At 46.9% G+C, this 24,689-nt stretch overlaps 1 pseudogene; it reads left to right on the top strand.

Annotated features, from left to right (window-relative positions):
* The first annotated feature begins 1,450 nt into the window (after positions 1-1,450).
* Positions 1,451-23,708, top strand: LOC123369124 (annotated as a pseudogene).
* Positions 23,709-24,689: the final 981 nt, after the last annotated feature.

Here is a 24,689-nt window from a genome sequence, read left to right as displayed (position 1 = left end):
TGTATTTCAAAGAAGAGGGGAGTCTACTCTGGGGCTGGGGGGGGACTGGGGGGGACTGAAACCCTTCCCTGGGTGGCTGTGCTATGAGCCGGCGCTTGGCTGCTAGCGTGGGTGGTCGTCTGTGGGGGAGGAGGTGGGGGAGCACCAGCTGCCCGGTTCTTTGCATCTGGCAGGGGGCTCAGAGGCATCCCCAAAAACATCCCCCACAGCACAGAGAGACTGAATCCCAGCTCCCGCCAGCAGACAGACTGGGACGGGCATGGAGGGAGGCGACATCTCCTGGGCTCCTGTGGGGTGCAGTGCCCCCCTGTTTGCCCTCCCTGCCCAGGCAGAGACACCTGCCTCTCGGGGACAGTGACCATGCAGTGTGCACGGTGCCCCTGGGGAAGCCCTGTGCTTGAGAGGTTTGTTCCTTTGTAGCACTCCCCTCTAGTTTGGGGGCATTGGCCCCCCAAATAGAGGCAAGGGGTGGTGTTTGAGGGGGTGCATGTGGAGTCACTGCCTCGCTCAGTCCCCCTCCCTGGCATCTGGGTCGCTACCTCTTGCAGGGCTGGGGGGGTGCAGGGGTGGGACCTCAGGAGGGCACCCACGGGCAAAACCAAAAGTCAGCACCTATGGCCTGGAGCTTCACAAAATCACATCAATCTCCCAATGACTATTGAAAACAATCCAGATTTTAATAGGATATTTTAAGAAAATGACATTACATCATGTTAGGGGGAGGGGGGGGGGGAATAATCCCAGAATAGCTTGACTCAGAGTTGGCAACCCTCTTTAGAAATGGTACAAATAAATCAGCCCTGCCCTGCCTGTGCCCTGAAAAAATGTGGCTGACTTGGGGTTAAATGTTATTGTCAGTACAGACTTGCCTGGGTTATTTATTTCCATTTTCTAGAAAAAAGATCTTCCCCCACAGAAAAAAGAAAAAGAAAAAGGGGAGAACTAGAAACTCTAAAATGTTACCTGCTCAGACAACAAGTACAAACCTGTGCAACCCCTAGGTCTGTATTCAGTTGGCTAGCCTGTGCCTCTGGCCCATGCAACCTGCTGACCGCTATATTTACCTACATGCCTCCAGCTTTCATCCAGCCCACACCACTCAATCCATTGTGTACAGCCAAGCTCTAAGATACAACCGCATTTGCTCCAATCCCTCAGACAGAGATAAACCCCTACAGGAACTCTATCAAGTGTTCTTAAAACTACAGTACCCACCTGCTGAAGTGAAGAAACACATTTACAAAACCTAAACCTTATTTCCCCCCTACTAATTTCCCCCTACTGTTACTCACACCTTCTTGTCAACTGTCTTAAATAGGCCACTCTCATTACCACTTCAAAAGTCATTTTTAGTCCCTTGGTATCCTGCTGTCAATTGAATTGTCTCCTTAGACTGACCTCACACTTGGTAAGGCAACTCCCGTCTTTTCATGTATTTATACCTGCTCCTGTATTTTCCACTCCGTGCATCTGATGAAGTGGGTTCTAGCCCATGAAAGCTTATGCCCAAATAAATGTGTTAATCTCTAAGGTACTACAAGGACTCCCCAATGTCCACACTGTTATTGCCAGAATATTCTCCTTCAGTCTGTCCACCTGGGCAGGGAGGCAGTTCCCAGGCAATGCAGAGTACCCTGAGAGGACGGTTTGCAACACCCTGCATTTAACGAGCCAGCTCATGCAAACAGACAAAGCTTAAACAAAACCTCCGTCCTGAGCACACAGAGCAAGGATGGGAAAGTGCCAGGGGCAGGGTGCGGTAACAGGTTTCTCTGCCTTCCTGCTCTCTAGGAGAAGTCATTTCCTGCTGCTTACTCAGTAGCTTTTCTCTCTCTGCTGCAGCTGCTCGGGTGAGCTGCGGTCAGAGGCAGCAGCATGGAGAGCACAGAGGAAAATTGGCTGTTCGTGATTCTGGAGGAGTTGAAAGACGACGAGTTGATAAGATTCAAATTTTCCCTGCAAAGAATTCCCCTGAAGGAGGGCTATGAACGCATCCCCCGGGGCAGGCTAATACCTGCCGACTCCATTGGCCTCGGTGACCTGATCCTTAGATACTATGGGAAGCACTATGGGAAGAAGGTGACTGTGAGGCTGCTGCGAGACATCAGGAGACCAAGCGCTGGTAAGGAGCCAGCCGGGGGGAGATCAGACCCAACGGGGGCCGGATTTGGTGCCCCGCCCTGCATACCCTGCCCCGGTCAGGGCTGGCGCCTGATCCCGGCTGGAGCAAGAACCTTTCTCCTCTCGCAGGATGGGGAACCGGGCTGTAGAAAGGGCTGGGGCAGGGAAGCAATTCACTGCGATAACAAATGTCGCAAGCTGGGAGCTTTCTGGTCTCGCTGAGCTAAATCCTGACCCCCCCCGCTCAGGCAAACCTCCCACTGAGGTCAGTGGGGCCCAGCTGGGACATTCCGCCGGGGTCAGGCCCCCAGGTATTAAGCCACGTTTCCCCGGCGAGGCGCAGGGTCCAGCTTTCACTTTCGTTTCCTGCCAAGCCCAGCTGGCCCGCCGATGTGCACACGTGGTTTGCTCGGACTGACTGGGACCGGGATCCCAGCACTGGCTGACTCTCTAACCCCAGTCAGGGAACCTCCCCCCACTCCTGCCACCCCTCTCTGCTCCGCAGTCTTAGAGCCTAGCGGCAAAGCAGAAGAGGGGGAGAAGAGACTCAGGAACCCAGAGAGAGGGATAATGTGAGGAGCTCATGGGTCTGGGGGGTGGCGTAGTCCTGCAGAAAGTCAGAGAGGGTCCAGGAAGCAGAGTCCTGAGCTGAGCTCTGCACTGACCGCTAGCTCCCCCTTTCTCTTTCACACGCACTGTCTCCTTGGTCTAAGAGGGCAGGAGCTGAGAACAGGAGGCATTTGCTAAGGCCAGGGCAAGAGCTACTGGGAGTTATAAATCACCCAGGGATATTAACTCATAGTTACTTGTTTGTACAAGTAAACCTAAGCACATCTGTCTGCAGAGGACTCAGCACCTAACACTTCCTGGTGTTCCTCAACAAGTCATATGACCCATCACCTTTGCCTCATTATCTCTCTACTCTCCTTTCCTGCAATCATCCCAATGTGATCTACTGCTTACAAGTGTCTTCCTGACTCACCTGGTCTGTCAGCTGCTTTAAACTGCCCACTAATACCCTCCTTGATCTAAAAATCAAACAGGCTCCGCTTCATAGCTGCTGGGTGTCACCTGATCAAAAGCAGAGGTTAATTCTGACCCTGGAAATACAAAGTTTCCACAAACAACTGTAACTCTGCACCTGCCCCTTCCCTCCCCTCCTCCAAAAACCACAACCCCCCCCCCCCCAGCCCTTCCCTGTAAGACTGGGACATGTGATGCTTTTGATATCATTTGCACAGATAACATAGCCGTGAGTGGGGAATTCCAGCTTGGTGCTATGTTACTGCCGCATTGCACAGGTGTAGATGACAACACGTGGTGCAGGACAGTGGAGAATCAGGCCTATAATTATTTACATCTGCTATAGGTGTGTGTGTGTGTGATGTTTTATAAACAAGCCCCCTACTCCCCAGACCTTACCATCTAAATGGACAATGTGCAGGTGCTGACTAGAATTTATAGACTTATCTGAAAAGGTGAGTTTCATATTGGGGCTTGAGAGAGAGAAATGCCTGAGCTGCTGGCTATTGTCTTCTTATTCCAGCAGGTGCTCACATGGTGAGTAAGAATGAGGAGGAGAATTCTCAGTGGGAAGGGCCTGCGGTAGCAGAGCCCCAAGGGGCATTCTCAAAGAGACCCCAGAGTCCTGAGGCAGGAGATGCCAGCCAGAATCAGGGCAGGGCAGCACAGCAGCTGGGAGACCCTCTGAGGGAGAGACGTGGGGAACTCAGTCCCTACAAAAGGCATTCTAGGAAAATCACAATCAGAGAAAGGATTCTCCATCTTCAAATCACAAACAAGGAAAGACCTTACATATGTCCCGATTGCGGGAAGGGATTCAGTCAGAAGTCAAACCTTATTCGGCATCAGAGAATCCACACCGGAGAGAAACCCTACAAATGTAGTATATGTGGGAAGAGCTTCAATGACAGCTCCAATCGCAATCAACATGAGAAACTCCATCTGCGACTGAAGCCTTACACCTGTCCCGAGTGCGGGAAGAGCTTCAGTCTGAACTCAAACCTCATCCGCCATCAGAGAATCCACACAGGAGAGAAACCCTATGAGTGCCCCAAATGTGGGAAGAGCTTCAGTGACCGCTCCAGCCTTGCTCGCCATCAGAGAATCCACACTGGAGAGAAACCCTATAAGTGCTTCACATGTGGGAAAAGCTTCACGACCATCGGATATCTAAGGATACATCAGAGAATCCACACTGGAGAGAAACCTTTTAAATGCTCTGAATGTGGTAAAAGCTTCACGACCAATGGATCTCTAAGGATACATCAGAGAATCCACACAGGAGAGAAACCTTTTAAATGCTCTGAATGTGGTAAAAGCTTCACGACCAATGGATCTCTAAGGATACATCAGAGAATCCACACTGGGGAGAAACCCTATCATTGCTCGGTTTGCGAGAAGAGCTTCAATGTGAGTGCCAACTTCATTCGCCATCAGAGAATCCACACCGGAGAGAAACCCTATAAATGCAGTACGTGTGGGAAGAGCTTCAGTGACAGCTCCAACCTCACAAAACATATAAGAATCCACAAGGGTGAGAAACCTTTATATATTAGATTTGGCTGAGAATTTGCTCTCAGAATTATTTTTGATTTCTCAGAAAGTACGTTTTCTGTTTAAAAGTTTCCCTGGGAAATATTTTGAATTTGCTGATATGTTTTGATTTTTCCATTGGGAGAATTGAAACAAAATATTTCAGTTTGAGATGGTTTGACCTGAATCAATATATTTTGGTTTGTTGAATTGACCCAAAATGTTTTCAGTCAGTTCAACATTAAGTTGCATTTCCTGTGGCGCATTGCCTTATGGGAGTGGGAGTTCAGGCCCCCATTCATCCTATAGTCTGGGCTCCCTGGCCGGACTACATCTCCCATGATGCCACACCATCTCCCCGCTGACCCTGCAGCATGCTGCATTATGGGAGTCACATGACTGCTGATGCATCATGGGAGTTGTAGACTACTTAGGGATCCCAGCCCAAAGGGGAAAATGGGGACATTAGACAACTAGCTTTAATGGAGCAAAGGATCACCATGGGGAAACACAGTTTAACATTGAAGTGACTCCAGACAAAGTGTTTTGGGTCAATTCAACAAAGCAATTTGAAACATTTTGGTTTAGGAATGCTGAAATGTTTATTTTCAATTGAAAATGCCAAAGGAAAACATTTCACCTTTTCTGAATCAAAATTTTCAGAACTTGTTCTGCACCAAGTTTTGCTGTTTCAACTTTTGTCCTCATTCAGGGTGAAAAAAAGTTGAAATGTTGCAATTTCCCACCAATATTTTGCTCCACTCTATTATATATGTGATGAATATGGGAACAGCTTCCATCTGAACTGACACCCAAAAAAGTCGCACATATCCCATGACATCACAGATTTGGCCATTATTTTAACTCTAGTCACCCTTGCCCATCTATCTATATAGTTATAACGTGCTACTACACGGACTGGGCTGGTGAAATGGGCTTTAACTCACCTCTTAAATATTTTTATGGCCTTATAGGACTTCCAGGCATGGAGATTGGGAAATGAATTGCAGAAGCCAAGTCCAGTGACCCACGACCATTATTATTTTTGGTGGTGGTGGTGTCAGCGCATCTCCCATGCTCTGAGGATGTTCCCCGGGATCAGACAGTGTGAGACACACTCACTGAGCAGAAACTGGCATAGGAGAGAGGAGGAAGTAGAGGGGAGAGGGATCAGTTGTGGAATGGAAAGGACCAGAGGAGGGGTAACTATGGAGTGATGGGTAACACTGCTGTGGTGCTAACCTCAGTCTTTGGGTACTTGGGAGTGTAAGGATTCGGTTGTGCCTGGCCTGCCCCCACACATCTCCCCAGAGCTGGGAACAGTCTTGCCTTCAGGATGTATTGCTCTGACCCAATACTTTCCCTTCTGCAGGAGTGAGACGCAGAAGTGAAGATGCCACTTCAGACTCCTGGGGAAAGGACAGATGTGACTTGTGTCGCAGAGAGAAGGTAGGGGATTGTGTTTGTTCTCTGTGTGTTCTGTCCCCATCACTGAGGTGTCGGGGCACTATCTCACACTGTCAGTGTGTCTGTGCTGTGTGGATGCCCCCAGATGGGACACTTTTTAACTCAGGAAATCACATGCCTGTGTTTATTTTCTGGGATTAAAGCTCAAGGGATGAGGAAATAGAAGAAGAATCTTAGAAGTTAGCTGCAGTTCTAGTCAAAAGTGACTATGTAAAAATGGCCCTTTCTTCCTTCACAGAGCTGGTCCCCATGTATATCAGAGCCAGAACTGCTGACTGGAGTAACAACAATCAGTTTTTGCTCCTGTTAAGCCTGTAAAGTCAACATAGTGTAGAGAGAGCAAGAAGGAGTCTAATCTGGCTCTGGCATCATCAACAGAACTGACACTAAATTGCTATTAAATTGCCAGTTAGTGAAACCCCACTGAAAATTCCCAGACAAAAACTGCCTTAGATGGAAATAACATTAAATATGTATTAATAATTTAAGGACAAAAATAAATAATTAGACATGTTGCAATTATCCCAAAACCAAACACTGCAAACCCAGGCCATTCAGAGGTAAGGTTATATCTACAAGAAAGCCAAGCATATTAAGACCTGAAAATGCACAGTTAAGGCACCCAGTTACCTTAACGGAGCCCTGGAGTGATGCCACACAATACCAATACAATTGTGATTAGTTAATGAGAGTTTATAGTTTGAAATCAATTAAATTTAATTTAGAAGACACAGATCTTCTTATCACTCATGGTGTCACTGCAGGTGAGGGGCCACCATCTTTGCCAAGGACAGTTTTCATTCCCACTGGGAACAATGGAAGGTGGGGGCCATTTTGAAAGAGGGTGTGTTTGCTCAAGGACATTACATAGCCTCACTCTCATTGGGGCGGGGGAGAGGAAGCCAGAATGAAGCTTATAGTCCTATGAAAAGTCAGAGGGAGAGGAACTGCCCCCAATGCCCCATAGCAAATGATGCCCTTGGTAGTCAGAGCAACAAGCTAGGAAGATGTAGCACTTCGAATGAACCAGAGGGAATGAGTTTACTGCAGTCAAGACACAAGATGAGACGGGCTTGGAAGAGAGTTTTGGCAGTGTGGGCAGGTTGCATGCTGAAGGTTTTGTACAGTACGCTGCATCTAGCTAATACCTTTTTCTCATGAGAACCATCCAGCTGAAAATCCTTACTGAAGCCAAGTTAATGTGTTTGTTTTAGGGTTTTGCAGAAGAAGTAAAGCCAGAGATTTTGCCAGGCCCAGAGGAGAACCAGAAATTGTACAGGTCAGAGATGGGGGCCTTATTTAAGTGGAGCTGGTAGTAACACATAGAATTAAGGTTTCCTGACATTTTCAATTATGAGACCCTGTTTTCAGTTACTTAGAATTTTGCCAAAATTTAGATTTAAATTTTCCACGCTGGGTGTCTGCCTCAGCTAAATTTCGGATAAATGGTTCATCTATTTCTGAAAACAGGGACAAGTGTTGTTTAGCCCATGTTAAAAAATTATTACAACTGTTTCCTTGAGACACTCTAGTACTTCCATGCTTTAGAGCAGGGACTCGAAATTTGGTAAGGGATTTTTTTTGCTGTTCTTCTGAAAATCAACCTAAATTTGGCCCAAGTTATAAGTCTATGAAAAAATCACAGGTCAGACCTGCTCTGTTGGGGGAGGGTCTGTTTAGATTTATAGAAATGTTAGATGTTTCAAACCCATAACACAGGTTTGTTTAAGTTTGTCAAAATGGAGATGGAAATATTAGTATGTTTAGCTGTACATTGTCTAAATGTGATTCTGCCATTGGACTTCTTGTTAGGAGCTAAAATCAGTGTCTTTTCTAAGTTAACTTTTAGACAATCAGTGTAGAAGGATCTAGTGGGTAAGATTGGAGGTGTGGGGGGCAGTCCTGGGCTCTATCCCAGGCTCTGGGGTCTAGGGTCTAGTGGTTATGGGGGTGGGAGTCAGGACTCCTGGGTTCTATACCCAGCAATGCAATTTTTGGTAAGTCACCTTTCTCTCAAATAAAAAGTCAGTGTGTGTGGAGCATTTCAGTGCATGAGCCCTGTACCTATACTTGGGGGACCCCAACTGGATAGTAAAATAAATATATATATATTTTTAAAATAGGGCAAATAACCCCTTTTATCCTGTCTTCTGCCCCCACACAACCACTCACTCTACTGGGCCTGTAGTCTCTGTGCCTGTTTCCCAGCCCATCACACCATGGGAATGATAACACTGACGGGCACTTTGCATTTGGGGTTGTTTAACCCTCTTCTTCCCTCTCCCTTTGATGGGCAGGGTTCACTTCCCCCAGGCAGGCTCCTTCAGATGCTCTGAAACTGAACTGGGGTTCGAGGTGAAGGCAGCCGTGACTCTCAAATACGAATATGAATCCTGGCGTTGTCATCAGACTGAACTGGAAATGCAGCAGTGGATGATCGCCGGCCCTTTGTTCAACATCTGGGCGGAACCAGCCAGGGCTGTGGCAGCTGTGCACCTCCCCCACTTCATGTGCCTGGCAGGTATGGCAGATAAATAATAAGTATTATACAAGCTCTATAAACCCATAGATCTCAGTGATCTTGTAACAAACCGCGACTGCAAATGCCCACAAACACCATAAGTCTCAGCAGAGACTGAATCCAGGACTTTTAGCACCTGGGGGAAAAGAATCTAGGGCAAAAGTCAAAGAGCTGAAGGACTGAGTCCTTTGGTTCTTGGTAAATAACAAGCTGTTATAGTTGCTGGGTCCAGCATGATCATGGAGTCATGATCACGTGCACTAAAGCCGTGTATGACACTTTACAAAGAATTGGATGAGGTGGTTTGATTTAGCTTTGTTGATATGGGCTGTATTGTGCTCCCATTTACCAGGAGTTAGTGTATATGGACTGTCACCAATACACAGGGCCTGTCTTATGCCCTGGCCTGTAAGCTGTCCCTTAGAGGAACCCCATCAGTGTGGCAGACCCCCAAGGGCTCACCCTTTTCCAAAAGGTTCGGCCATGTAGCCCCAGTGCCTCCAAAACTGAGCCTCTGGGCTCCAGCCCTCCTGTTCCGCACTGTGAGCTCTGCCTGGCGAGTCCCACTGAGGTAGACACCTCTTCAGAGCCCTTTACTCTCCTCAGGGACCAGTGCATGCCAGCAAGTATCTGCAGTGACACTAGGCAGCCTGTTCACAATGGAGTAGGTTGGAATAGTCCAGTGGAACACAGCATGGGGAAGTCCTTGGGTTAGTACAGAGACGCAAAAGTGAAGGCATAGTCCAGACTGCCAAAGCCAGGGCTGCCCTTTGAGCCATGGTGCTGTAGGAACCATCTTCGCTTCCTTTCCCTGTCTCTGTTCCTTTGTCTTAGCCCCAGGTGAGAGCTGCTGGGTCTCTGAGCCCCACTGCTAGCACAGGTACATGACACCTCTGTCCACTGTCCTCAGCTGAAGCAAAACCCCAAGTTATAGAATCATAGAATATCGGGGCTGGAAGGGACCCCAGGAGGTATCTAGTCCAACCCCCTGCTCAAAGCAGGACCAATTCCCAACTAAATCATCCCAGCCAGGGCTTTGTCAAGCCTGACCTTTCAAATCTCTAAGGAAGGAGATTCCAACACCTCCCTAGGGAACCCATTCCAGTGCTTCACCACCCTCCTAGTGAAATAGTGTTTCCTAATATCCAACCTAAACCTCCCCCACTGCAACTTGAGACCATTGCTCCTTGTTCTGTCATCTGCCACCACTGAGAACAGTCTAGATCCATCTTCTTTGGAACCCCTTTTCAGGTAGTTGAAGGCAGCTATCAAATCCCCCCATATTCTTCTCTTCTGCAGACTGAAAAATCCCAGTTCCCTCAGCCTCTCCTCATAAGTCATGTGCTCCAGCCCCCTAATCATTTTTGTTGCCCTCCGCTGGACTCTTCCCAATTTTTCCACATCCTTCTTGTAGTGTGGGGCCCAGAACTGGACACAGTACTCCATATAAGGCCTCACCAATGCCAAATAAAGGGGAATGATCACATCCCTCGATCTGCTAGCAATGCTCCTACTTATACAGCCCAAAATGCCATTAGCCTTCTTGGCAACAAGGGCACACTGCTGACTCATTTCCAGCTTCTCATCCACTGTAACCCCTAGGTCCTTTTCTGCAGAACTGCTGCCCAGCCACTCGGTCCCTAGTCTGTAGCAGTGCATGGGATTCTTCTGTCCTAAGTGCAGGACTCTGCACTTGTCCTTGTTGAACCTCATCAGGTTTCTTTTGGCCCAGTCCTCTAATTTGTCTAGTTCACATGTTCCACCTGCTTGAGCCTAAGTGTTAACCTAAGTGCTTGAGCCTGAGTGTTAATCGTTCAGTCACTAGGGTTCCCATTGTCTTCCCAGATCCTTGACTGATCTGTGAATGCTCCATCCAGTCCTAATGGCTCATTCATACCACCCCAGACAGCCACATGACACAAACACATCATGTCTCCTGCTCTGCCCCAGGAGGAACGTTTTAACACTTGGCACCCACTGGGTAGCAACGCCAAGCCAAATAGTTTGATTATCACACATGTAGTTCATAAAAATGTTAAAAGCAATTCCCACTCACATCATGTGAACCATGGACCATACCGCATAAGTAAGCGGCTGCTTGGATGTGAGGAAGCACCACTAAACAAAAGAAAAGTCTGGATACTGCTAACTAGCAGGGAGTTTTCAGATTGCCCCAGACCTTCTCTGCACTAAGTGCTGCTAGAAACATGGCTTGAGAGGACTTGAGCTCACAACATCTGCCCCAGTGCTCAGCAGGCATGTTCTGCCCAAGCTCTGACCCTGTTGCTTTTTCCCTAGGCTCTTTCTTACCTTTCTTCTCTCTGTGCTGGCCCTCCTCTGGGACTTCCTCTGCTCCCCATGTCTCCCCTTGCGGCTTCTTGTCAGTCTATAGCCCCGAGCCTACTCTCTCCCTAGAACTCCTCGTACCTGGCCAACTCCCCTCCTGTCTACAGACTGACTGCAGAGTTCCTCCCTGCAGCCCTCCTCTTGCCCACGTCCTGTCTTCATAGGCCTATCCCAGCTCCTCCCCAGCTGGGCTTCATTAGCCATGAGGCCTCATCGGAGTCCCTGGCTCTCCTCCTGGTGCAGCCTGTAAGGTTAATTGCCCTGTTTGACCTGCGTGGGCCTTGTGGGGGTGGACACCGCACCACAGTGTCCAACATACTCAGCCTGAGGGCTGCATCCGTTATCTGAAGACAGTCAAAGGGCCATTCCCCTAGGTTCAAAGAATGCCAGCCTGGCTCTTGTCTGGCTCTACCTGAGGTTGCCACAGCCCGGCAGGGAATTAGGCAAGGGAGCAGCCAGAGCTACTCTCGCCTTCCACTGCTGCCATGCACTTAGTGCGAGTCAGGGTTCACATTTTCACTTCGCAGTCAGACACACGCTTTCTTCACAGCCCCGTCGCCCTCGACGGTCACAACTCCAAGCCTCTAGGGCAGTGGTGGACAACCTGCGGGCCGCATTCGGTCCATCAGGGTAATCTGACTGTGGGTCGCAAGACATTTTGCTGACATTGACTATACGCAGGGACAACCCCCCTGCAGCTCCCAGTGGCTGCGGTTCACCAATCCCAGCCAATGGGAGCTACAGGAAGCGGCAGCCAGCACATCCCTGCAGCCCCTTGACCTGCAGGAGCCGCTTCCCGCAGCTTTGGCCGGGATTGGTGAACCGCAGCCACTGGGAGCTGAGGTGATAACGTTCCCCATCACTCTGATGGGCTCAGGTCTCAGAGTGAGGGCATGTGAGACATGCATAACTGCCTCCCCATAAAGGGTGGCTTTCTGTACTACCCCCAAGAAGAGGTACCGAGGCTGCTCGGTAACCACCACACCCCTCTTCTGGGCATTTCTAGACACTGAACTGCATCCTGTGCCCTGCTGTCTGCATGTGTGGAGAGATGCAGATAAGTCCCACAAATTTCTTCCTGCTCCCCATGTCTGTGGCCTTCATGCAACCCCTTCAACCTCACCCCCGATCTGCAGCCCCTGGGGCTACATTTGCAGATGTGGAGCCCAACTGTATTCCCCCCCTGGAGAACTGTAGCCAGCTGGGTGGCTGGTGGGAGAAGTTGTCTTTTTCGCCTCTGCTTTTAAGAACTTGATAATTCGAGAGCACAATGGAAATACTTAAATTTAAGGGGGGCAACCAAGTAACTGATGTGCAGAAGGCTAGACTGCTGAGGATGGAGGGGGATAGTTAATTAAGGGAGGTGGACGCGAGGGTGCCAAAGGCTGTGTCTTCTGCTCTGCTTCTCTCATTAGAAAGTCATTGATCTTTCTCTTAAAAGTGGGAGGCAGAAACCCTTAATGAGATAAATTTCCTGTTGTGTCTTTGCTCTTTACTCAACATTAAGAATATGAGGAAACCACACAGAGACAGCTGGGTTTGTTTGGATACAGCTTGGGTATAACTGGGTTTTATCCCTTTAAATAGTTGGAGAGCCATCCAGCTGGCCTCCCCTCTTCTGTTGCAGGAGTCACCAGACCCTAACACAGCAACAGAGTGTCCAGTGAGCATATGCAGCTAGGGCCTGTATGTTTACAGAAATATTTAGAAAACACCATACAAGGCCTAGCTCTGTGTACGCACTGTTACTGTGTCAGGTTCTGGTGGCTTCTGCAATGGAAGAGAGGAGGCCAGCTGGGTGGCTCTCAGATGGTTTAAAGAGATGCTACCCAATTCCTATTCACTACATGTCATAGGTTTCTCCCCCACTTGGAGCTTTTGGGTTCACAAGATGGGGACCTGCATGGACTCCCCTAAACTAAAATCCTAGTTTAGATCTGATACACTGCCACCAGTCAGTTTTCTAAGTGTCTGACACACTGCCTGTTCCCCCAACTTTCCCTGGGGAACACAGATTCAATCTCCCTGACTCTCTACACACAGAGAAGCAGCCCACTTCCCCCCTCCCTCTCTCCTAGCCACTCTGGAGAGAGACACACCGATTCAACTCTGTGAATCAACCTCAGGAGGAACTCACTCTTCCCCAATCCCCTTCCCTTGAATCTCCACAAGCGAAGGAATTAACCAAGTCCAAAGAAAAGAAAAGAATTTATTAAAAAGAACAAAAAAGAAAGTACACTATCTCTGTCATACCAGGATGGAACAATACACAGAGTCTAAATTATAAACCTGGAGAGAACTCCCCCTCCCCTTTTCTTTCTCAGTAAAAGCAAAGTACAGCAATAGAAATAAAGAGATTACTTCAGCAAAACACACAATTGCCAATGCAGAAATAAAAGTAAAAGAAATACTAGTTCGCCTTTCTAATACTCACTAGACTGAATAGAAGAACAATACTGCAGAAACCTGGGAGGACTTGATTAAGATGTCTGGACTCCCTTAACTCCCAAGAGAGACTCAACTCAAAACAAAGAACACAGAAAAAAACTTCCCTCCACAGAGATTTGAAATTATCTTGTCCCTGATTGATCCTCTGGTCAGGTGTTCCTCTGGAACTGCTTTTTAACTCTTTGCAGGTAGAAGAGACCTTAACCCTTAACTAACTGTTTATGACACTACACCTGTTCAAGAAAAAATGCAGGTCACTGACTTCTCGAGGGCCAGATTACAGCGTTACCAGCCCTGAATAAAGGGACAATGTGTAGTTGTCAGGAACCAGACTGGGACTCAGTCACTGTTCAGGCCCTTCCCTCCCTCCTTGCTCCATGGTGGGCAAGAGCGGGAAAATCAAATCTGTGTCAGCCCTATACTCGGTGCCAAGCCAGCTCACCTGACCATCAGCAGCTCAGTCCCCCCCTGGAAAGGCAGCGGAGGCCCTTTACAATATGTTTGATTGTAGTAACCGTGCACCAATGAGTAGTTACACAACAGACAAGAGTCCTGACTCCTAGTCTCCTATTCCCTTCCCCCCGCATAACCGAGAAGAGAGCCTAGGATTCCTGGGTCCCCATCCCTTGCTCTAAACCTTGTCTAAACATGTCTACCTGTCATGTAACAGGTAGAACAGAACCTCATTCTCTTTGACATCCATTCACAGGGGGAGAGGCTGACAGCTCCCAGATGCGAATCGCCCATTTTGTTGACGGGAGGATGACGCTGGAGGAGCCAATGAGAGTGATGCCTTTTCATGCAGTGCTGGAGAACCCCCGGTTCTCCCTTTGGGGAGTTATTTGGAAACGGAAAAAGTCTAAGAAAGATACTCCACGCCACAGTGTCACACTGCTCTACCGGGCTCTCAGGGCTCAAAATATAACTCTCCACCTCTACTTGATACCTGACATCCTTGTGTTGAAAAAGGTAACTGAGACTCAACAAGATGAGCCAGATTCACCATTTACCTTACAGCACATAACCTGGAATAACTCAGAACATCCTGTAACATGTGTTGTTGTGAGATAGCTGCAGAAAGAGAAGTGTAGCGAAGTTTGTTTCTAAATTCCATGTGATTCTATATGCTTTTTACTCTGAAATATGATATTCTACCTGGGAAATGGGATGTGTGGACTTTTAAAGGTGACCCGTGAGGGATTTTTTTAATAATTTGGGTTTTATAATGACACAAAATTCCTTTACTACCAATTTTTTCCCTGCTTGTTTTATAACTTAGAAATCTCAGGAATGTCCAGACTGGTCTTCACTGGTTTTGCTGGAGGGCCACTGGGAGATCTAAGCAATGCTAGTTGTTAGCTGTTACCATCTTAAGTGAAAAGATGAGTGTGTTGCATGTTTAACAAAAGCTGACTCAAAATATCAGTTATAAAAATTAAACTGGTGGAGGTTTTTTATACATTTTAAAATCTATCTGGGTATTTTTTTTTTTTGTCAACAGCTCAACTTTCACTCTGATGCTGTCATCTACACTCATCATCATAAAATAAAAAAATCGTCCAGTCATCATAAAATAAAAAAACCCACACAAATAAAAGTTTAAATAAACTATTTCAGGCTTTTGTTATGAATCATAAAGGAGGGGGAAAAGACAATACATCTATTTTCCCCCCTCCATTAGCAGGTCACCATGAATAAAAAGCTGGAGTGAATGAATTATGCCTGTAAACCTTGTATTCTGATAACACTAAAATGTTTAAAGTCAGAATTTCAAAATGGCGGTTGTTTTGTACACATTGATTCTTAATCAGTCCCATTTGGAAATAAGTTTGTTCACTCGTTTAGAGATGTAATGTTTCAATCTAAGTTTTCTGTCTTCTTCCTTCAGAAGGGCATGTTAAGGGCACCTCAGATTAAGACCAGACAGCACAATCAAAGGAATGAAAGTTGAGGGTAACAAATTGAAAGAGTAGCAGCCTAGAGATGTTATCGTGCTGTTCACAACTGGAAAACAGACTGAGACAACTCTTTCCTGGAATTTGAGACCTGTCTTACATCTCTAATGTAACATCGAGCTGTAAAATAATTAGGGGAAAATCAGATGACATCATTATATCTGTTGGAGATTTGCGGGTTCATTCTCTAACCAGAATTGTAGCTGGAAAGGGGGGAAATTTAAGATTACGTAAACCCCAAAGGAGTAAGGACTTGGGATAAAGTTTTCAGAAGCACCCAAGTGGCGTAGGAATTGTCATAGGGTCCCTATCTCAGAGCACCCCCTCATGGCATAGGTTGGCCCTGCAGGCACCCCACCCTCAGTTTCCCCTTCTCAGAATACTTCTCCAGCATTCTCTGAGGCTAGTAACACCCACAGCACGGGGCAACTTATTAATATGGACGTCTCAAACCACAAAATAAAGTTCAGTGCCATTGGTTCCAGCTCTACCGCCTTCTGCGATGCCAGGCTCTTTATGAATCTCCATCTTCCCTCAGACTGGAGGGCTCTTACTCTTACCCCAGGAGTTCCCTGTTAGAGTCCAAAGCACCCAAACAAAGGACCAACACAAACAATGTTTGCCCATCCTGGGCCCATAGAAAGTACCCATCTCCCCTGGGTTCTCCCCCAGGTCACTTCTTCTTCTGCAGAACAGTGGCAAAATGGGGGCTCCCCAGGGCCTTCCTCTGGCTTGAGTCTCCACCACTCAGGCCTCACTACTTCTGGTCAGCCTCCCTCCTTCCTGGCACCCAAGCCTCCCTTTCTATCACTCGACCCAGGTGCTCACCACCCCTAATCAGGCCTAGCCAGGGCGTTCGTGTTCAGTCACGGGAAAACTGAGACCCTCCTTAATGGAGCTTTGCCCCCCTGTGACAGGTGCCTACGTCCCACTTGCAGAAAAGCCAGGCTTAGGGCCAGATTTACAAAAGTCACCTAAAGATGCAGAGATGTGCCTAACTCACTTAGGCACTTAGTGGGATTTATCAAAGTGCCTAACACCCCCATTGAATTTCATAGATTCCAAGGCCAGAAGGTACCACTGTGATAATCTAGTCTGACCACTAGTACAACACAGGCTAGAGAACTTCCCCAAAATAATTCCTGGTTGATCCAGAACAAATCTTTAAAAAAAACAAACACACACCCAATCTTGAACTAAAAATGCCCAGTGATTTCTCCATCACAACCCTTGGTAAATTGTTTCAGTGGTTAAATATCTGACACTGGTAAAAATGTCTGCCTTATTTCCAGTCTGAATTTGTCTAGTTTCAACTTCCAGCCAGTGGATCTGATTAGACCTTTGTCTGCTAGACTGAAGATTAACGCCATGGCAGTAAAGCGCCTAACCTGCTTTGACCCTTTTGAAAGTCCCACCTGGCACTTTTCTGCATCTCTAGGCACCTAAACACCTGTGTAAATTTGGCCTTAACTGCCCATCTCACTCTTGAAAATGTGGCTTAGGCTCCTAGGTCACCTAGGTGCTTGTCAAAATTTTGTCCTCATTTAAATTTTCAATGGATGCAGACATTAACAGAACAAAGAAGCAGTTGGGCAGGTGGGAACAGATCCATCTTTTCGTATTGGGGAAAGCGAACATAACTAGGCTTGGGAGGATTCGATTTTTATCAGTATATATGTCAGTAAACGTCGATTTCACCATATAAACACAAGCTGATGAAAAAATGCTTCCATTGATAATAATCAAAAATTACGGATAGGCAAAGTAAAAGAAATGCTGATTAAGAACTTTTCAGAGTTAGATTTGAGGCTATTGACTTTATATATTTGGACGTGTGATGTGGACACGTTGCTTTACCACTTACTAAACTTTAATTTTTGAATCTCAACCGCTACTGGCATTAAATAATTGTTGTCTGACCAGCCCCATCATTGCCTGATGGCCCCGTAATGTCCCACAACTGTGAAAATTTAAATAGATAAAAATAGGGGGGAAATGCTTAAAAATAAATATTGATATTTTCTGTCAAAATTTAAAATTGAATGTTGCCGAGCCTCATTAGAAACGAGGCTACAAATTGGTCACAGAGTCCATTATTTTAAGAGATGTCTGCTTTGGCTTCAACCCCGGGGGGCAGGGCTTGGCTTTGGTGGTGGGTGTCAGCTCTATTTCCTTGATTTATTGTTTATTGCCCACGTCCTGTCTGTGACTTTTAATAAAAATATCTGTGCCAAAATTGTAGCCTTAATTATAAACAATTAACATTGTACCAAGATTGCTCCTCAGTTGCCGTTCTCACGGCACTGTTTTCCCTTGTCGTCATAACAATAGGCTCTTCTTTCCAAGGATTGCTGTGTAGGAGGAAAATGGGAGTTGGGACCCTGCACTGGCTCTCCTGCCCCAGTGGTAGTCCCTACACAAAATGTCTTCTGTGGCCCTGTCTGCCTGTATCTCAGAAAAGACTGTGCTTGTTCTTTACAGGTCATTGATGACAATGAAAGAAAGTACAAATCAATACGTGTGCGCAAACCTCGCCATTAACCTATGGCTCCCATTATGCAGTATCCAGCACATCAGATGTAGAGATAACACCTGAGGTGAGTGAAATTTATCTTCTGTGCTTCAGTGAAGGGTCCTCTCCTGAAGTCATCATTGCAACTTAGTCATAGCACTAGGGGGCGCTGTGCTGCAGGGAGCAGGGTAGGAGGTATAGTAGGGGGCACTTTCCCCTCACAGTCCATGCTGGCCCCAGTGCCCCTGTATAGTGCTGCAGGATACTGTGCTCAAGGAATTTTGCAGCAACATTTGGATGCACTGGAGGAGAGAGGTGAGGAGGTTGCAATAATCAAGGCAAGAGATGACTGAGGCCTGGAGCTAGATTCTACTGGTAACTGGGATATCCTGTGCACTGTTGATTCACAGCTCTGCTGGCTCTGGCAGGGTCACCCCTAATGGAGCGCCTTGTCTTCATTGCAGGAGTTGGAGTTCTGTGATGTAGATCCCCAGGATGAACATCCATATGTGGAGATTTATACCCATGGATTTGTGAATAGACTGGAGCTCAACGTAGTGAAGCAAAGTGATAGGCGAGTAATCTGGAAAGCCTTTGTGAGACCAGGTAGGTTCAGCTCAGCAGAAGATCTTGGCAGGGGTGAGGTTTGTTCAAGACAACCCCTCTTGGCACTTGCTGATGCTGGTCAGTGCAAAACTCAGGTGCAGACCAAGGCAGTGGGGGTGCATCACAGCCGTGTCCTATTGTGATGGACTTGGAGCTGCCTTGTAATATTGTATTGCTACAGCATGGTGGCTTGGTTATTGTGGTGTTTGCTGAAACCACCCACGAAAGCTCATGCTCCAATACGTCTGTTAGTCTATAAGGTGCCACAGGTCTCTTTGCTGCTTTTTATAACAGCCTCTAACATACTTCAAGAATACTATCCGCTCCCCCCTCAGTCTCCTTTTCTCAAGACTAGACATGCCCAGTTTTTTTTTTAAATCTTTCCTCCCAGCTCAGGTTTTCTAAACCTTTTCTCGTTTTCGTTGCTCTCCTCTGGACTCTTTTCCATTTGTTCACATATTTCCTAAAGTGCAGCACCCAGAATTGGACACGGGACTCCAGCTTAGTCCTCACAAGGCCAAGTCGAGTGGGACAATTACCTCCTGTACCTTGCAGATGGCTTTCCGGTTAATATGCCCCAGCAAGCTTTTTTGCAACTGCACCACATTGTTGACTCTCATTCAGTTTATAAGAACATAAGAATGGTCCATATAGCCTAATATTTTGTCTTCTGACAGTGGCTGGTGCCAGATGCTTCAGGGGGAATAAACAGAGCAGCAATTATCAGGTGATCCATCCCCTGTTTTCCAGTCCCAGCATCTGGCAGTCAAAGGCTTAGGGACACCCAGAGTATGCAGTCGCATCCCTAGCCATCTTGGCTAATAGGCCTTGAAGGACCTATCCTCCATGAACTTTTCAAATTCTTTTTTTAACCCAGTTATAGTTTTGGCCTTCACAACATCCTGGGCAACGAGTTCCACAGTTTGACTGTGTGTTGCATGAAGAAGTTTCCTTTTGTTTGTTTTAAACCTGCTGCCCATTAATTTCATTGGGTGACTCCTGGTTCTTGTGTTATGTGAAGGGGTTAAAAAAACAAAACTTCCTTATTCACTTTATCCACAATATTTATAATTTTATAAACCTCTATCATTTCCCCCCTTAGTCATCTCTTTTCTAAGATGAATAATTTCCAGTCTTTTGATGCATCCGACGAAGTGGGTATTCACCCACGACAGCTCATGCTCCAATACGTCTGTTAGTCTATAAGGTGCCACAGGACTCTTTGCTGCTTTTACAGTCTTTTTAATCTCTCCTTGTATGGAAGCTCTTCCGTACCCCTAATCATTTTTGTTGAACTTCTCTGTACTTTTTCCAGTTCTAATATATCTTTTTTGAGATGGGGTGACCAGACCTGCCTGCAGTATTCCAGGTGGTGGCATAAGGTGGATTTATATAGTGGCATTATGACATTTTTTCTCTCTCTTCTAATGGTTCCTAACATTCTGTTCACTTTTTTGACTGCCTCTGCACATTGTGCAGATGTTTTCAGAGAACTCTCCATAATGACTCCCTGGTCTCTTTCTTGGTTGATAACACGTAATTGAGGACCCCTCATTTTGTTTGTAGAATTGGAATTATGTTTTCCAGTGTGCATTACTTTGCTTTTATCAGCACTGAATTTCATCTGCCATTGTGTTGTTTTCATCTGCCTTTCACACAGTTTTGTGAGATCTCTTTGTAATTCTTCACAGTGACTCCCGGAATAATTTTGTATCATTTGCAACCTTTGCCATCTCACCGTTTTCCCCTTTTTGCATATTGTTTATGAATAGGACTGATCCCAGTACAGACCCCTGGGGGACACCACTATTTACCTCTCTCCATTCTGAAAAGTGACCATTTATACCTACCCTTTCTTTCCTATCTTTTAACCAGATACTGATCCATGAGAGGACCTTCCCTCTTATCCTATGACAGCTTACTCTGCTTAAGACCCTTTGGTGAGGGACCTTGTTAAAGGCTGTCTGAAAATCTAAATACACTATAACCACTGGATCCCCCTTGTCCACATGTTTGGGGACCCCCTCAAAGAATTCTAGTAGATTGGTGAGGCATGATTTCCCTTTACAAAAACCATGTTGACTCTTCCCAACAAATTATGTTCATCTATGGGTCTGACAATTCTGTTCTTTACTGTAGTTTCAACCAATTTGCCTGGTATTAAAGATATTCATCCATCTGACTCCTACGTGCTAGCACCATACAGATACTAAAATGGGGGAAATACACTGGAATTGGGTGTCCCCACAAGCCATTACTATGTTTGTGGTACAATGGGTTTCACACATCATTACTAAAACTTACTGTGGTGCTGAGTGGTGCTAATGGCTGCCATCGGGGTGCAGGACCATCAGAGACCAATGGGGGCAGCTAAGCATTTGCCTTCTTACCTAACAGCGGAAGCAATTGAGAATGTTTTGTAGTGCAGATGAGAGCCTGCAGGCCAAGTCTGTTATTATTTGTTGTGTTGCCTGAGACCCACAGCCATGGCCCAGAACCCAATTGTGCTAGGTGCAGTACGTTAATTTATAGGTGTATTACAGTAGTGTCTGGGAGCTCTATCCAGGGATCAGGTATTGTCCCTGTCCCAAAGAGCTGACAATCTGAGCCAGAAGCCAACCTGCTGCTGGGTGTTCGGGGGGTCGCAGTGAGTCGGCCATTAGAGAGGCAGTTGCTGGGTGACCCAGTAAGGAAGCAGAGGCAGACGAGCCAGATGCTTATTGGGCAGCAGGCTGAGTGTCTGGTTGGGGATGTCTGCTAAAGCTCATGAATTGTACGTTCCTCCTGCTGGCCAGGGAAGCAGGACGCGGTGTCTGTTTCTGGGCATAAACAGATGACACCAAAAATATACCGGACTTCTATCACTGATCACTCGTCCAAACTGAAACTACCCTGCAGGGCCCAAAATTACAGCGTTCTGCTCAGCCAAAGGAGCAACAGCATGACAGACATTTACAATGCACTGAGCTTATCATCCTGTGCTGGGCATTTGATGTATCAGTAATAATAACCAGAAGCTAAAAGCCTGAAGCAACAGCTATGTGTGCTTGTCATATTGAGATCACTTATTGCTGTTTTAATTACAATACATTCGTTGTTACAGTGGGTTTGTTTGTAGATTTCTTGAAAAAATAATAAGGAAAAAGATTTTTAAAACGAGCCTAGCGGGCATCTTGGGCAGAGTCAGCGGTGACATAAGTGCTGTTGTACAGTGACATGTGACTGAGTGCACACGGTAACTTGCACTCACCATATGCCAGATGAGCGTGTGTGTGTGTTAAGTGTGTATTTCTGCTATTTGGTGTTCTGCTGGGGGACCCAGAGCAGCTGTCTAAGAACACAGACATTGCCACACCTGTAGAGTCTGACATCTGGGTACAGTCTCTGACAGTGGCCAGTAACAGATCCTTCGGGAGACTCTGAATAACTCATTAATTGGTGTATCAGTCTCTCAGCTTCAAAGATAATCACACTGCCATGTGACTGGCTTAACCAATCCGATCTGCAAGTGGCCTGTGTGGTGTGAGGTGAGCAGAGTAAACAGAAAATTATGATAAAAAGTTTGTTTCACTCTTCTTCCTTCCCCGCTTCCAGGTGACATTGAGCACAGTTCACCATCAACAGAACGCCACACAGGTCAGTTCATCTCCCCTGATTTACAGAGGCCTGATTTTAGTAGGACAGAAATTACAGAAGTAAAAAAGACCTAATGAGTCAGTGGCAGAACCAGGACTCCTCTCCTCCCCTCACGCTGTACCCACTAGGCAGTAGTCCTGCCCTGATCCAGGATTCTAATTCAGAGCAGGCGCAGGGAGTGGGTGGACATCAAGGTGGCAAATTCTGACAGGAAAGGAGAGAGGCTTGGGCATTGGGAGGTATTCCAGGGACGAGGGTCAAGGTAACGGAGTTAGGGAGGTATCTGTGGGAGGGGAGAGCAGAAGCGGGGAGAGGGGTGAGCAAAGGGGAACCACACAGACCGGACCAGAGGCAGTGAGACACTGAGTACAGCGCACTAGGATTGTGAGGCGGTACCAAGCATTTTCTGTAGAGGAGAGAGGTGTGACATGAAGCGGGAGAGCCTGGGTGTGAAGGAGAGCGGGGAGTGAAGGAGAGCGGGGAATGGTACCTGGGTGGGGAGTGGCTGGACTGGACTTTGCTGGCCCATGTTCTAGGAGGTGGCACGAGGAAGACGATGAGCGATCACCTCCTGGACACCCTGAAAAACCTCCGAGAGGCAGAGATGAAGGAGTTCAAGAGCAAACTGACTGACATCAAGCTGGAAAAGGGATACCGCAGCCACATACCTCGATGTGACCTGGAGAAGGCAGGGCCTGTGGAGCTCACTGAGCTGCTGATCAGATACTATACAGAGCACTATGGGGTGGAGGTGACCACGATGGTGCTGGAAGCTATCAATCAGAGAGAGCTGGCAGAGAGACTTCGCAGGGCAACAATGGCTGGTCAGGAATGAGCCAGTAGGGGTTGAACCGCCTCCTCTCTTCAGGGGATCCCACTGCGACTTCATCTCTGCATCCTCCCTGCTCTCTGAATTCTAAGCACAATCTCAGACAGAATATGCTCCTCTCTCTTCGTAATTCAGAGCCCTTGGGAACTGAATACAAAGCCAGTTCCTTTCTGAGTTCACATTTTTCTGACCCTTTAGGATCAGGTTTCACTTTAATTGTCTCTCTGTTCCCCTCTTCCCCCAAACTCTTTTCAAGCCCCCACTCCTATCTGCAACCTGCAGTTCTGATTTTATTATCCCCCTACCCACTTGAATACATTTGTTCTCCGTTTATCATTCCACTAGTGACACTGCAGGGTGTTAAACGGCAGCTATTAAAGTTAGACATTTTAAAATCACCACGTCCAGGTAACTTGCATCCAAGAGTTTTAAAAGAGCTGGCGGAGGAGTGCTAATGTGGATTTTCAGTAACTCTTGGGAAGTTCAAGAAGATTGGAAGAAAGTGAAAGTTGTGCCAGTCTTTTAGAAGGGGAAATGGGATGACCCAGGTAATTATAGTTGATCAGCCTGACATCAATCCTGGGCAAGATAATTGCGCAGCTGATAGTGGATTTGATTAATAAAAAATTTAATTAAGGTAATAAAATTAATGCTAATCACAATGGGTTTATGGAATATAGATCCTGTCAAACCAACTTCATACCTTTTTCCTGAGATTACAAATTTGGCTGATAAAGGTAATAGTCAAGTATCAGAGGGGTAGCCGTGTTAGTCTGGTTCTGTAAAAGCAGCAAAGAATCCTGTGGCACCTTATAGACTAACAGATGTTTTTGCAGCATGAGCTTTCGTGGGTGAATACCCACTTCTTCGGATGCAAGAAGAAGAAGTGGGTATTCACCCACGAAAGCTCATGCTGCAAAAACGTCTGTTAAAGGTAATAGTGTCGATGTAAGATACATAGACCTGGTCTACACTATGAAGTTACGTCGACCCAAGTCAGCTTGTTTCGGCTTAGTTTTACATGCGTCCACACCTGCATTAGTCTCTTGCTAACATAACATCACCTCTCCAGATGACAGAGCCAGAGCTGAGGTTTTTCTAGTATAGACACTGCATTGCCTGTGTTAATCCTAACAGTTCTCCAGCAGCTGTCCCCCTGGTTGCCCCCGTGACAGTGACCATTCTGGTCGCCATTGTGAAATCCATTGCCCAGGGGTCACAGACACCGGAAGCCGCCTTCCGTCCCCTTGAAAAACGTCATTGTGTTTTGTGTGCCTTTTCCTGATTGTCCACCTTGGCAAGCATGCAGCAGGCCAGGGAGATCACCACCCCTGCGGACCTGCCACTTCTACAATGAACTGCGCCCCCCCACCAGCACCCGAAATCTGACCAGGGACACTTTGCAAGAGCTAGGCATGGGATCCCCTGCAATGCACAGGGAGGAGGAGGAGGAGAAGGGGTTGAGAAGCAGAGGGGAATACAAAACATGCTGGGAGCCAGGAGCTGCTTGAAACTCTGCCGGAATTGAGCCGGTCCCATCACACGAGCGCAGATGGGCCCGGGGATGACGGTGAAGGGAGCTCAGGTACGTGTATTGGTGCATTACTCCTCCATGTTTGTAATGGCGCAGCCATTCCCAGTCCCTATTCAAGCCTAAGTTGATTGTATCTAGTTTGCATACCAACGAGAAAC

The sequence above is a fragment of the Mauremys mutica genome, chromosome 4 (assembly GCF_020497125.1).
Source record: "Mauremys mutica isolate MM-2020 ecotype Southern chromosome 4, ASM2049712v1, whole genome shotgun sequence".
Taxonomy (NCBI): domain Eukaryota; kingdom Metazoa; phylum Chordata; order Testudines; family Geoemydidae; genus Mauremys; species Mauremys mutica.
This window is presented reverse-complemented; position numbering and strand designations above follow the sequence as displayed.